This window comes from Pleurodeles waltl, chromosome 3_1, assembly GCF_031143425.1.
Source record: "Pleurodeles waltl isolate 20211129_DDA chromosome 3_1, aPleWal1.hap1.20221129, whole genome shotgun sequence".
Classification (NCBI taxonomy): Eukaryota; Metazoa; Chordata; class Amphibia; order Caudata; family Salamandridae; genus Pleurodeles; species Pleurodeles waltl.
In genome coordinates this window covers 305,445,106-305,459,013 of record NC_090440.1, presented here as the reverse complement: position 1 = coordinate 305,459,013, position 13,908 = coordinate 305,445,106, and positions in this window count along the sequence as shown.

Genomic DNA, 13,908 nt, shown 5'->3' with positions numbered 1-13,908 from the left:
TTCAATGTCACTCAGGAATCCCTATCAACCCTTGCCATTCATGAAAACTATATACCCATAGGAATCCAGGGTGATGTGGTTTGCATGTATCCCAACACATTTCTGTAACCAGAAAATTCAAAAATGTGCCTTAAAATATCCAATTTCCTCTCATATGCCTATGGAGATTGCAGCGGTATTCTGTTACTTAGACCCAAAATGTAATCTTTGTGGGGAATTCAGAGTAAGTCAAAGAATCCATGCAAACCACACCACTGTGGAGACCTTCAATAGTTAGCTTTTCAGAAATATCTGGGGTGGTAGGTTCTACAGGTCTAAATTATTACAACAGCCCAAGTTTCCAGAATAATGGAAAATTGAAGGAAAAATCTTCAAACGTCAGTGCATTTAGCAGGCTATGGTCCCATCTATGCAAAAGGGAAAGTAGTTTACCGGGAGAAACATGGGAACGTTTTGATGATTCGCTTAAATTCCAGAACTTTCCCTCAGAGAAATGTGAAAGATTGTGTTTGCAGGACATTCTCTGTATGAAAAAACAGTTTGAAGTATGCACACCACTTTGCCAGTTTTCAAAAATTTCTTGGACAGTTTGGCTTCACTGAGTGTGAGAATGAGTTTTCAAATTATTTTTACTATTTTGCTATTTCTCAATATTACAATGAGAAAATGAGTCTAGTGATTCACAATGTAAGCAGTGAATAGAAACTAATGAATTCCCTTCCATATTTATCCAGGACTGCTGTGCTTCTCTCTAAATACAATTGTGACTGTACAACATATGAACGTATTGACACATTATCAACATATACAAAAGTTGTTAAAACTGCCATGGCCATATACCGCAGCAACTCTCATCACACTCATGATTGAAACACAAAGGAACATTGTATTTGCCTTGCCTGCCACAGGAGAAAGTTTGGGAAGACTGGAATGCTTTCGCCAGTCACTGCAGATTCAGGAACTTTTGCTCATAGAAATGTGATTACGTTCTTTGATTTTAGCCAAAGGTTGACCTTTGAAGGGCATTCTGTGTGAGACAAAGGAGTGGTATCTATGCAAGCCACAATACCCCTGCTTACAAATATCTTTGTGGATGGTTACTTACCATGGGCTTCCCCTAACGCTAGGCCCCAATACAAGTGGCATCCTCATCCCAAGAACCAATCTAATTCAAGTAATAAAATGTGCGAAGAAGACCCATTCACACATGTAGGGTATAGCTCTTAGAAGAGAAGCATGTGAATAAAGAACCGTAGGACATTTGTGATCATCTATTACATTTCTCTACATTGTAGGCTTCCACATGAAAATGAATGTACAAAAATAGAACATAATTTCTAAAATATCATGAGAATCACCTGATATTATAGGTAACCCTAAACAATATTATATCCCACTTTAATAATTGTATGTCCTTTTTCAACTTACCTTCTCCTCTATTTTTTAAATTGTTTTAGGAATGTATTTTTAGTGTGCTGTATTTGTACTCTAAAATTAATAGAACTAGGGTTAAACAGAGTTTATTCGTAGAACCGTGAAGACAGCTATTTAGGGTATGATTAGGTTACTAAGGTTAATCATTTTCCAAGTTAAAAACCTACTTTCCTAACAGGAGTTGCAGATATGACTGTCTGCTGAATAGCCCTTTAAGTCCAGAACATCCAAATTTGTAAAAGTGCACTTATCAAGGTATTCTCTCAAGCTTCCACAATCTGATGCATCCTGATGCATAAATGCATACAATGCAAACACCTACTCATTTTGTAATTATGGTAGCATATAAAGGTTCCACAAAAAAGTCTGGAGTGATGTTTTTATTCATTGAATTTGTTTTTATGTGAATCATTCACATCTTGGCAAAACAAAGTACATCTGACAGCTAACACCTGCTTTGCCCATTTATGGCATTCAGGCATGGGGCGTTTTCAGGGCAGCGATATTGAACTGGGAAACGTTATCTTGTAACAAATGATCCTACATTTTAGTGTGGGTGGTTGCTATGCATGTGATCCACAGCATTTATGATCGTGCAACCAAAAACTTGAAAAGTTCAAGATGGAAAATGTATTTGTGATGAATAATTAGCTGTTAAATAATATATTGGGCAAGCATACAAGATGTCATGCCCAGGCACAGAAATAATTGCTTCCAGTAATGGCAAAGACAAAAAGATAGAGAACACAATGCTTAGAATTGCGGTTTCCTGATGAGGTGCCAGAATGGATAATGTCTAACTTATAGTAGAAGACAAAAAGTTTACCTTGTAAGTAAATATTTGGACATGGAAAGTCCCTAATGCTTGGTTTTACTAGTAGAGGGTAGATTTATATGTTTACAGTGTTTTTGTAGCAACTGGGAGAGATCCAAATATTATGTTGGCAGAAGATAAACTGTGGACTCTCTCAGAAAAAAACAAACTAAGTCACCCTGATGTTCAGCGGAAAAGAAATTGGATACTAGAGTAAATGAAGTGGAGAAAGCAAGGTAATAGTGGGTCATGGGTATTCTTGGTGTTGCCCAGTGAAACCAGAAAACATACACATAAATGCAAGAATAAACACGTGCCCTCAATGCGTGAGAAAGTTGGTGAATATATGCCATTGGCTCATGGTAGGCCATAATCTTATTTGGTGATGGCCCAACTTTGATTCAGAATAATCCATGCAAACCTGGGGCATGTCCTTTTTGGGAAGAACCTCCTAGTAGGAAATAAACAGAACTGGGTAATTCTGCCCATAACTGCAGAAAAGGACTCAAAAGATTGAAATTAATATAATGCTTAGGAAAGTAATGAGGATTTAGAGTACACCTCTGATGTGCTATTTTAAATAGCATCAAGGGTGTACAGAAAAAAGCTGAGGTTCCTTAGAATAAAGTGAAACATGAGGGTTGTATCTGTTCACTCTAAAGGGTAAAGTCTAAATTTGACAGAGTGCATATATTAACTGCTGAGCTCCAAAAAAATGCAATAGTGGGTCTAAAGTGGCAAGAGTACCTTGTTGAAGGCAATGAATTCCATGTTTGGAGCAATAATCCTACATCAAATAAAAAGAAGAATGCTTGCATATCAATGACAGCTATAATGGCTGGGGTCTATCCATTCTGGAGTCTAAAATTGTTCAAAAGAGGATTACCTTAGTGCATAAAAGGGGCAGCCCTTAAGTGAAGCTGACTCTCACTGGAGCAGGACTGTGCGCGGTTCGGTCATACCCAAACACAAGGAAGGATACGTGGTCTGGATACTTGTATGTGCAGTGAGAAATTCTCTTTTTACATCAAGAACGTGTGTATACATGGCCAGTGGGTGGAACTGAGTCAAGGGACAAAATTTACTGTGGCCAAATGGGTGAGGTCATGCATGCTACTAGAACCCTAAAGGGAATAAAGGATTCATATGTATCCATAACTGAGGAGAATTTGTGTTGGTCCCCATTATTAGACGAAATAAAGAATTCTCTGGCTAGGACTCATGATCTGGATACAACCTGAATGTTTTAAATTTGCAAAGCTTTAAACTACCCATTTATTCCATATACGTCACCACTATGACAGGTCCTAAGAAGCCCATAGGCCAGGATACATACTAATTAAAGGTTTGGACATGTACTTTTTAGTTTTTCATGTCTTTGTTATGAAAAGCTCACAAATGAGTTTATTACTTCTGTAAGGAACTTTTCAATATAATAACATTTGTTTGCCTTATTACATTTAATAGGTGCTAACTGTTAGTTGGGAACATATAAAGAGTTCATATTTAGTATCTGGACATTTTTTATTTGAAACCCTCTTTAATTGGAAAAGCCAGATTTTAAGTTACAATTTTGGAAATGCCACTTTTAGAAAGCTGTTATTTCCCTGTCCTTGCTATTTGGTGCGTGCAGCCTGTTCCTGGGTCACATTACTGGGTGTAGTTGGATTTAGTTTATTCCTCTCAGAGAGCCACACAATAGAGGAGTTCGGTGTGCCTGGATTGGCCATCACTGGAAGGTTAGAGGGGAGGGGCTGAGCATAGCCATACTTGCAAATTAATATGCTGTGCCATGCCTTCACACAAAGAACCAGTCACAACAGCATTGTTCATGCAGCCATGGAGACAGAGCAATGAAGGCAGAAAAATGTCTCCTACTTCAAAAAAGGCACCAGGTATGAAAATAGGACCATCAGATCAACACTGACACAAGACATCACAGCAGTGCACCCATGGGTCCCTGACTACCGAGGGAGCACTGGGTCCAGGAAGAATGTTCTCCCTGGTTCACAAACCACCAGCTCTCAGATAAGACACCATTAACAATCTCACCTACAGATGTCAGCTGAACCTTTGGACTTGGCAAAGAGTGAAGTAGTCAGAATCATTCAATCACAAATCAATGACATTATATCATAAACAGTTTTAAATACCATGGACAGTTTAACACTAAATCAAACTCCAAACTAGATAAAGTTTCAAAGTGTTATTACAATCCTAAGATCAATGTCACATAAATATTTCACAAAACTAAGTTATAGACATACATGAATACCTTAGGCTGACCGAAACGTCTGAAAAGATCTAACCTATTAAACATCAATACTGTTACACTCCAAATGAATAATATAAATTAGCAACAATACAATATGCACGTTATTTTTAGAATTCAAAGCAGATAATGGTGACATCAGCAAATCATCAAAATACATTTTAATACTCAATTTCAGATATCAGGGTTGGACCATTCCTATCCCTGACTCTTGCATGTGTGGGAATGGACTAGCACATGGGGGCAAAAGCAAAAATAAAAGGAAGACAAAAATAGTTTTTGAAAAACATCTAAGATACCTCACTATAAAATTAAGCTGGTGTAAGTGCCTAACTGAAAAGGAAAAAACAACACATTTAGTTATAACTGTCAGGACAGTGCAGAACACGGGCTGCACATAGAACAGATGAACAGTTTAGACTTAGTTGGCCTTATTAGTACTGAACCTCATAACAGAATAAGGAAGTTAAGACTATGCTGAGGAAACTCATCCAGGGACTTGGAGAATAGAAGGTTACAGCAGACTTAAACAGTCTCCAACAGAGTTCTGAACAGGATTGAAACAGGAGTAGAAGAAGACTAACTCAAGACTCTCTCAAGCCAAACTTCAATTTCAAAGTTTCTCACTAATTACAAGTCTACACAATCCATTTATTGGTCCTTCAGGTGGGCTGACATCAGATTCGGCATCCAATTACTGCAGATGGCACCATCAAATTTGCAACTATTCTAAAACTTCTCTGCAAAAGTGCTTTGTCACTATATGATTTCACACATTTCTAAAAAAATATTTATTTCTCTACTTATTTGTTACTTGAGATCCTTTCTCACAAAACAGAATAACGTAAACTAATACTTTTCCCATGAGAACTACTGGTTTCCTGTCCTGTTAAGTAGCTAGAACAAATAGTGCTACATCATCATTTCTAAAACATGTCTCTTGCTTACAATACAATAGGACATTCAACATTCACATTAGCATTAGCAGCCAAGGGAAAGAATTCAGGTCAGAGGAGACCGAGTAAACCAGTTATTTTCCATTACTGCTGCAAAATAATTTTTTTCAGGCCTAGTAAAAGCTAAGCCTAGTCAAGCTAAGAAGCCATAATACACATTAATACATTTAGTACATTAATAAACCTATTGCACACCTTACAATTCGTATATGCAAAGCAAATTATTTTCCTTGCAAACATTATTCAAAACAGATTAGAACTTTTTAAACATGCATTTATTTTTCTGCACAAATGTAACTTGCATTAATTAAATTAATTTAATTCAAAATAAGTATGATTAATTAATATTCATTTAGTACTTTCAATAACACTTTTAATATGAATTCACATTAGTACCTCATTTAATATGATTACGAAACTGTCATGTTAAAATGTAGTGTTTTTTACGAATAGTGGTCACATGGTTCACCATAATTCAAACATGCACAATTTACAACTCATGTTATTTTTTCTGTTAGGCTTTTGAATGTAGGATAATAAATCACCATATGCTAACTTCTATGCCACCAATATATTAATACATTTTGCTCTCTCACTACACTGGGGTCCACAAACATACATGCCCTACCATATACTAGGGACCTATAGGTATGTTGTCAGAGACAATTATAATTATGCCTAATTTGTATATACCATTTTAAAATGTAAATAGAGCACTGGCCCTGGGACTGGTTAGCAGTGCAGTGCCCAGGGCACAGTCAGAGTCAATAACCACCCATATCAGTCAAAAGGTTTGGGGGTTATAAGGGCCAAAAGGATGACTTTCTCACAGCTGTTAAATGAACAGGAAATGTGCATATCTAGGCGGAGCCTCAACACAGACCTTATGATGAGGTCTGATTGTCAGCATTTCAACCAGGAAGTACTGGCAGCCATCTTGGGACCAATGTAAATGATAGCACCCCATTGACATGCATTGTAGTGAATAGCATGCTTTGAGTGTCATAAAAAGGAGCACATAGTAACAGATTTTAGTTACAATATAAACCATTTTGACAACGGTTGAATGCTAACTTTAGGAATTTTGTTCAGTGACTTTACCCTGTATTATGTTTGAGAGAAATTGTTTTCTCGTGATTTTCCCATAGAGGTTACGGAAGGTGCTCCAGAAGCTAAAATGAGAGCATATTTTCTGTAAATTCACACTATCTTCCTCAGCCGTATGAGAATGAAGTTTGACATTCTCAGTAGAACATGTACATCCGACAGGAGCAGCATGTTAGTTGATTCCCTTGTGTTCTACTGCAGCCTCCAAGAGTGTTCTAAAGAACAACTAGAGAGCTAACAATCTTACTTATAACAAACGTGTGGCACACCTGAAGCCATCTTGATTGAATAAAACTGGTAGAACTTAAAGCATTTAATTTGAGAAAGGAACAAAATGAGGGAATTCATTTTGTAATAGAAATTCTGGTTAGTGCTGTAAAAAGAAAAATCAGGACAATTTTATATAAGTTCTCTTCTATTTCATTAAAACATTCTGACATGCAGACTGAAACATGCACTTTCAACACCAGCAGCAGACTGCCAGTTAACTCCCTGGTGATCAGCAGCTGTACTACAGTGCTCTAATGAGCAACCAGAGTGCTACAATTCTGAATTTATGCCAAATGTGCGGCACATCTGAACACCATCTTGATGGAATCGAAGTGGAAAACCGAAAGAATTTTCTACTGAGGATATTGCAGTAAATGAGGACATTAGGGAGCTTCATAACAAATAAGTCTACCGAGATGGCCACTACAGGAAAAAAAAGAGCCCAACTGTAGCAAAATAGCTCCCAAATGTAGCCCATATATAGCCCAATGACAAAAGTGTAAAAAACACTTAGGGCCTCATTCTGACTTTGACGGGCGGCGGAGGCCGCCCGCCAAAGTACCGCCGTCAGAATACCACTGCGCGGTCAAAAGACCGCTGCGGTAATTCTGAGTTTCCCGCTGGGCTGGCGGGCGACCGCCAGAAGGCCGCCACCAGCCCAGCGGGAAACCCCCTATCATGAGGATGCCGGCTCCGAATGGAGCCGGCGGAGTGGAAGGGGTGCGACGGGTGCAGTTGCACCCGTCGCGATTTTCAGTGTCTGCTTGGCAGACACTGAAAATCTTGGTGGGGCCCTGTTACCGCCAGCCAGGTTCTGGCGGTCAAAACTGCCAGAGCCAGGCTGGCGGTAAGGGGGTCGGAATCCCCATGGCGGCGCTGCCTGCAGCGCCGCCATGGAGGATTCCCCAGGGCAGCGGGAAACCGGCGGGACACCGCCGGTTTTCCGTTTCTGACCGCGGCGGTACCGCCGCGGTCAGAATGCCCATGGATGCACCGCCAGCCTGTTGGCGGTGCATCCGCTGTCGTTGGCCTGGCGGTAGTCTACCGCCAGGGTCAGAATGACCCCCCTAATGTGTTTGTTTATTTGCAGTTTTATATAGCACAGACTTGAACCAAAGTTATTGGAGTGCTTTACATGAGCATCAGTTACATTACACAAGGACATATTCAGTTTGTTTTTTGGCATGGGGAGATTAAGTGATGTGCCTAGGATCACAGGATGTCGAGATGATGCAGAAATGCAAACCTGGTTACCCAGTTCCAGTGTCTGCAGCTATGGCCATAATACCACATACTCTCCCCTAAGTGTACCAACTAATCAAGTGATCAACTAGATAAAAAAAAATATAAAGATAGCAAATAATTTAAAAGAGCTTTTTTGCAATTGAAAACTCAGAAAATATGTCCTCAGTTTAGTTTTTAAGGTACTAACCAAGGAACTGCTTTAGGTATTACAGTTATGATTCCATTAAGATGTCGTCAGGTGTGCCATGCGTTTGTGATAAATATAGAATGTTAGCAATCTAGTTGTTCGTTAGAGTACAGTTAGGAGGCACATGTCAGGGGCACAGACTCGGATAACTTAGGGAGGGAGGCACAGAGGCAATAAGTTGACCACGCTATGGATGAGAGAGAGGCAGTTGCAGCACAATGGACCTTGGCGGGCAAGGGAAAGGGGGATGGGGCAACAAACCAACCATGCAGGACAGGCAACTGAGGCAATATAACAGAGCATTGAGGGTAGACGGAAGAGGCAGTGGCAGTAAAACCATACATGCTGAAAGACTTGTTTTAGGCAGGGGACTCCCGACATTTTTAAGCCCAAAAAGGGCCTTATTTGATTTGTCTCCTACCTAAAATCTAAAGTCAATGGGGAAAATAAATTTTCCAGTTTTTTTCCCCAAAATCTCAGCAAGTTCAAAATGTTGGTAAGTATGGTACTTGGATCGTGGAGGGCATGAGGAATGGGAAGGCACATGGACTTGAATAACAGAGTGCAGGAGGGAGATGGGCAGCACAATACACCACACAGGGAAAGTGGGACAGCAGTGCAGCACAACGGACCATGGAAAGCAATAGGGAGGGGAAAAAGGCCCTGCACATGGATAACAGAGAACAGAGGGGAAAGAGGCAAGGGAAGCAAGCTGACCACAACAGGCAAGCAGGAGGGAAAGTTGCAGCATAACAGATCATGAAGGGCAGGAGGGAGGGGATAGGGGTATGACAATGGACCAGACAAGACAGGAGGGAAGGATAGGGCCTGCACATGGAAACAGAGTTCAGGGGCCAATGGGTCAGGTGCAGCAAGCTGACTATGATGTGCAGGTGGAATGGGCACTGGAAGCACACAGAGTGCTGTAATATCTGAGGTAATTAACAGTGCATGGCAAGTGAACAAGCTATAAATACCTTAGGCCAAGAGTTATAATTACTTGAACTAACTAACTAAAATGGCTGAGTTTCATTACTATACATTAAACCGACCACCTTCGCATACGGTCTTCAGCCATGTGCGGTCAATCCCGCTAACTTCTTAACCCCACACTGCGCATGGTCTTTGGCCATTCGTGGCAGGAGTTGGCTGCAGCATGTGTCTCTCTGGGTATGAGAATAGGTGTGAGAGGGTGTCTCTGGCTGTGAGAGTGTCTGGGTGTGAGGGTGTGTGTGAAAGGGTCCGTGTGAGAGTGTGCGATTGTACTTCAACAGATGAAAGATGCATTCACCTCCATAAAGGATTTCAGATAATTTTTCAATATAGAATCTCAGAGTAAACACACTTGCCTTGACACATCCAGGAGTTAGGATAATTTGTCTTTTTGAAAAGAGAAGCTTCAACTGGGGCACCTGCTACATTTATATTTGTAAGTGCTTCCTGTAGAGGTTTAATTTCTGTGAAGTGAGCATCATGGCCAGAACGGGAGCTCACCGGCTCGTTTATCCAACAAGAGTCCACGATTCTGCACAAAATGTGTATCCCACTGGAGCACTTTCTACTGTTTAGTTAGTAAGTGCTACCTTATTGGTTGAATGTACAGTGTGGGATATGGGGGCTGCACGGCCCCCCTCCCCTGGCCGAATTCAGGCTCAGGGACCCATACCCCAAGGACGAGGCCTTCAATAAATGGAGGTGGGGGCCATGCAGCCCCCCTCCCCTGGCCAAAGTTGGCCCCGGTGACCGCATTTCCAGGGGCCTGGCCATTTCTCCTGGGTGTCCTGCAGGGCATCCAATGTGTAATGGGACCGCAGGGGGAGCCTCAAGGCCCAAGTGGTCCCAGACGGTTCACTACTTCCTGCGGGAACCAGCATTGCATTTAAAGACAGGGAGTTGCTAAACATGCGGCTCCCTGTATGTGAAAGCAATTATTTTCTCTGTTTCCCTGCCCAGGTCTATGGACAGAGAACATACGAAACCTCTGTTCCCAGCAAGCGAGAGCTGTTTGACAGCTCCCACTTGCTGGAACAAGAGTGTTTGTTGTGGGCACCCCCCCCGGAAAAAGCAGGAGTTGGCTCTGGGAGTCCTCAGGGCCATGTATGGCTCCTCGAGGATTTAGCTCCAGGGAGGTGGTGGTCCCTGGGTCTTGGGGTCTACAATAGATCCCCCATCTTCTTTCAGCCCTGGGGAGGTGGCAGTCTTCACGGCTCCCCACATGTAACAGAATGTTAGCCGCTTGGAGTTGGAGGTCCCTGTGGCCCCAGGGCCTCCTTCTATATTGCAATTATTTTGCCCTGGGAAGGTGGTGGTGGTGGTCCCCAGGGCTGCAAGGGGGCTGTGTGGCCCCTGTATATAATCAAAATAGACCTAGGGAGGTGGCGGTCCTCCAGGCATGGGAGGATCTTAGGACCCCTCATTATAATTAAGTCATTTTGCCACAGAGAGGTGGTGGTCCCTGGGGCATGGGGGGGTGGGGCATGCACCCCCACTGACTATCGAATCAAGGCACCAGGGAGGTGGCAGTCCCTGGGGCATTAAGAAGCCTATGCACACTTCCTCCTTTAGTTTTTACATTCCCCTGGGACCTGGCCCACCCAGAGACTTTATTAATACAACCATGGGAGACTGCACTTGTTTTTTTCAAAACGTTTATTTTTGTCACAAATTTGTGACATTGTCACAGATCTGCAGCAGAAATCTTTTTAAAAGTGCTTTTTTCCCAGCCCTCTGATCCCTCAGCAATAGAGCTAAGGAGTCAGGGTGACCCAACCGGGGCCCCCTTTCTTTTTTTTCACTTTTGTTTTAGGGGCTAGGCTAAAGCCGAGCCCAGGATGGCTGCCAACACCTCCTGGCTCTGCAGATCTCTGCACAAGCTCAGATTATCTGCAAAGTTGTCGGGGAGGATCCCAGTCTCTATATATACAAATTTTGGACTTCCTTTAATTTCTATTAAACTTCTGACTATATTTACACCAAACAACAAAAAGTCTAGCCTGTATTCTGAAAGCTGCCTTTCTACCAAATTTGGTGCATTTTCGTCCAGCGGTTTGGGCTGTAGTCACGTTGAAAACGCCTTTGGGAATTAACATGGAAAACGTTTTTTGACTCCCCCTTTTCCTTGGCCGCCGCTTGACGGATCACCCCAAAACTTTATGTGCATAATAAAAATCCCCTGCACACTTTTTTGGGGAAACTTCTTGAAGATTCTTCAAACGGTGCCAAAGACAGTAAGATACTGGCAAGGCAAAAATGCATGTTCTATGGAAACGTGGTCCTAACTATAACTAACTACTGGTGACCGCTAGTAGGGGATGGATACACATATATATATATATGTGGATATATGTGTATCCATCCCCTACTAGCGGTATATATATCTTTAAAAAAAAAAAAAATGTATTTACAGTTAGCAGGTAACTAGAACTTGTTCCTCTGCTACACACAGTGTTGTCATCAATTATGTCATTTCAGATGTTGCAGTGTTGGAAAGTAAATTTTACTAATGCTTTAGTGGCACAGAAGTCAGTACTAGGCGACTTCATAGTTTCATTTAAAAGCCTAAACATGCACTAACATGTGTTTTAAAAGTGTACATTGTGTCTATCAGGGCAGACATTGTGCCTACCAGAACTGACAAAATGCTAACGTGTTTTAACAACTTTGAAATATTTTAATCCTTAGAATGAATTACGAGTAGAAATTAATTAAATAAATATGATAATTTTTGGTTTAATGTTACATGTGTGCAGGAAAATAAATGCTATATCTAAAGATTGCAATTAATATTGAAATGCTTATGCACTTTTGATAATGCATTATCAAAGTTGAATTCAAAAGTCTACATATTGTGTGTTTTATTAATGACAATTGTAATACATTGAATTTCTTGTTTTTTGTAACTAGGCCTCATGTTTTCATGTTGCAGTAACATGAAATATCAAGTAATTTTTTTCTCCAACATGAATTTTTGCATTAGGTTGTTTCACATGAATAGTAAAGAGTCCTATTGTATTATTTGTAAGCTTTCCGCCATTGACTTTGTATATGGTACATCAAGATCTGGAGATTTGGAAACCAAGACAGCCTCTATTGTTTAACCATTCTTTCTCATGAGAAATTTTGGAACCATCGTGAGTCATGGAAGATGTTGGAATGTATCAAGTAATGAACAGAGCTGCTAGTTATTACCAGTGTCACACAAAAGGAGAGATTACTTTAGCCAGACTTGGGAATCTTCATCATTGCCCTTTTTGTGTAACGTGAACTCATCAAACTGACCAATCAAACTGTTTTGATTATTTCAAATTAGGGAGGAACAATCTAAGTTAGATTTATGTTCCCAGTTGTTTTTCATTCTGTTAAAATGTCCCGTCTTGATTTTTGTACCGCTAAGCAGAGCTCCTCTGAATCTTGAGCTCTTAACTTGTCCCCTGGACTTTTCCTGTTTTGCATGTGCATCCTTGTGTTCTGCCCTTTCCCCCTGATGGTGCTTATAACAGACTTTGATGAAGATTAATTTCTTTGCTGACGAATCTGAATTGTAAGCTGATCCCAGGAGAGGTATACTGGAATTAAATGCCAATTGTCCTCTTGCCTTGTTTTTCTAATGAGGGTTAACATATTGACACCTGCCTATTTTATTTTTATATTTAGACTAACTTAGCCCAAGATAAATGATTTTTCCAAATTATTGTCTTTATTTTCTTTTCGCTTTGTTAGCCTGTACCCACACATGCTTGTCCTGCTTTGTAATAGTAGTAGGTTGCTCCTACACCTTGCCCACCCAATTTGAGATATTGATCTATGAACTTGGCTTGACTAATGTCATCATCAAATGATTTTAAATCTATTTCTGTTGCATGAATTGTTTCTGCTGGTATATGTAATTATTTTGGAATTTTTAATGGTGTTCATACTAAGTAGATCAAACTTGTTTCATAGATTTGGGAACCCTATGGTTTTCATTTATTTGCATAATTTAATACTGCACATAATTTACATTACTTAGGTTCTGTGGGTATAATAAAGTTTTGAAACTTTTCACAAATTGGAGTTGTGTGTCCGTGGACACATTGGTTATGATGTCTAAATTTACTGTTGCTTTGAATGAGATTGAAATGATTGTATGCAGTTAACCACACTCCTCACTGGGTCCAAATATCCCATCAACCTCGGGAGGAAGCGTTTTCGAATCCTGACTGGGAGGAGAAAATGAGTTAGCAGCAGTTATGTTATCAATGATTTAATAGAACATGTAGTGAGTGATATGCAAGGTAATTAGCCGTGCAAGTTGAGAGCACTCCCTGTAGCCCTTAACACTATTAAAGAACATATTTGGTGGTTTTCATGTCCTGTGATTCAAAAAGTCTTTTGGTGTCCCGGTCTCACTCCCCTAAGTTTATATTCACTTTGTGCTAGCAGGAGAAAGTCCAAGGCTCCTATGGCCCCTGTCAACCTCCCCAGTATTCACCCACCCCATCCATTATTTACAGAGGGTAGACCAGTGCCACCAGGGCCACCCACACCTCTGCAAAATGTTGGGTACCCTCAAGGGAGACCTAATGCCATTGGAACACCTGACAGTTCCTCGGCCAGCACCAATTCTGGGCGCTGTAGTAGCTGG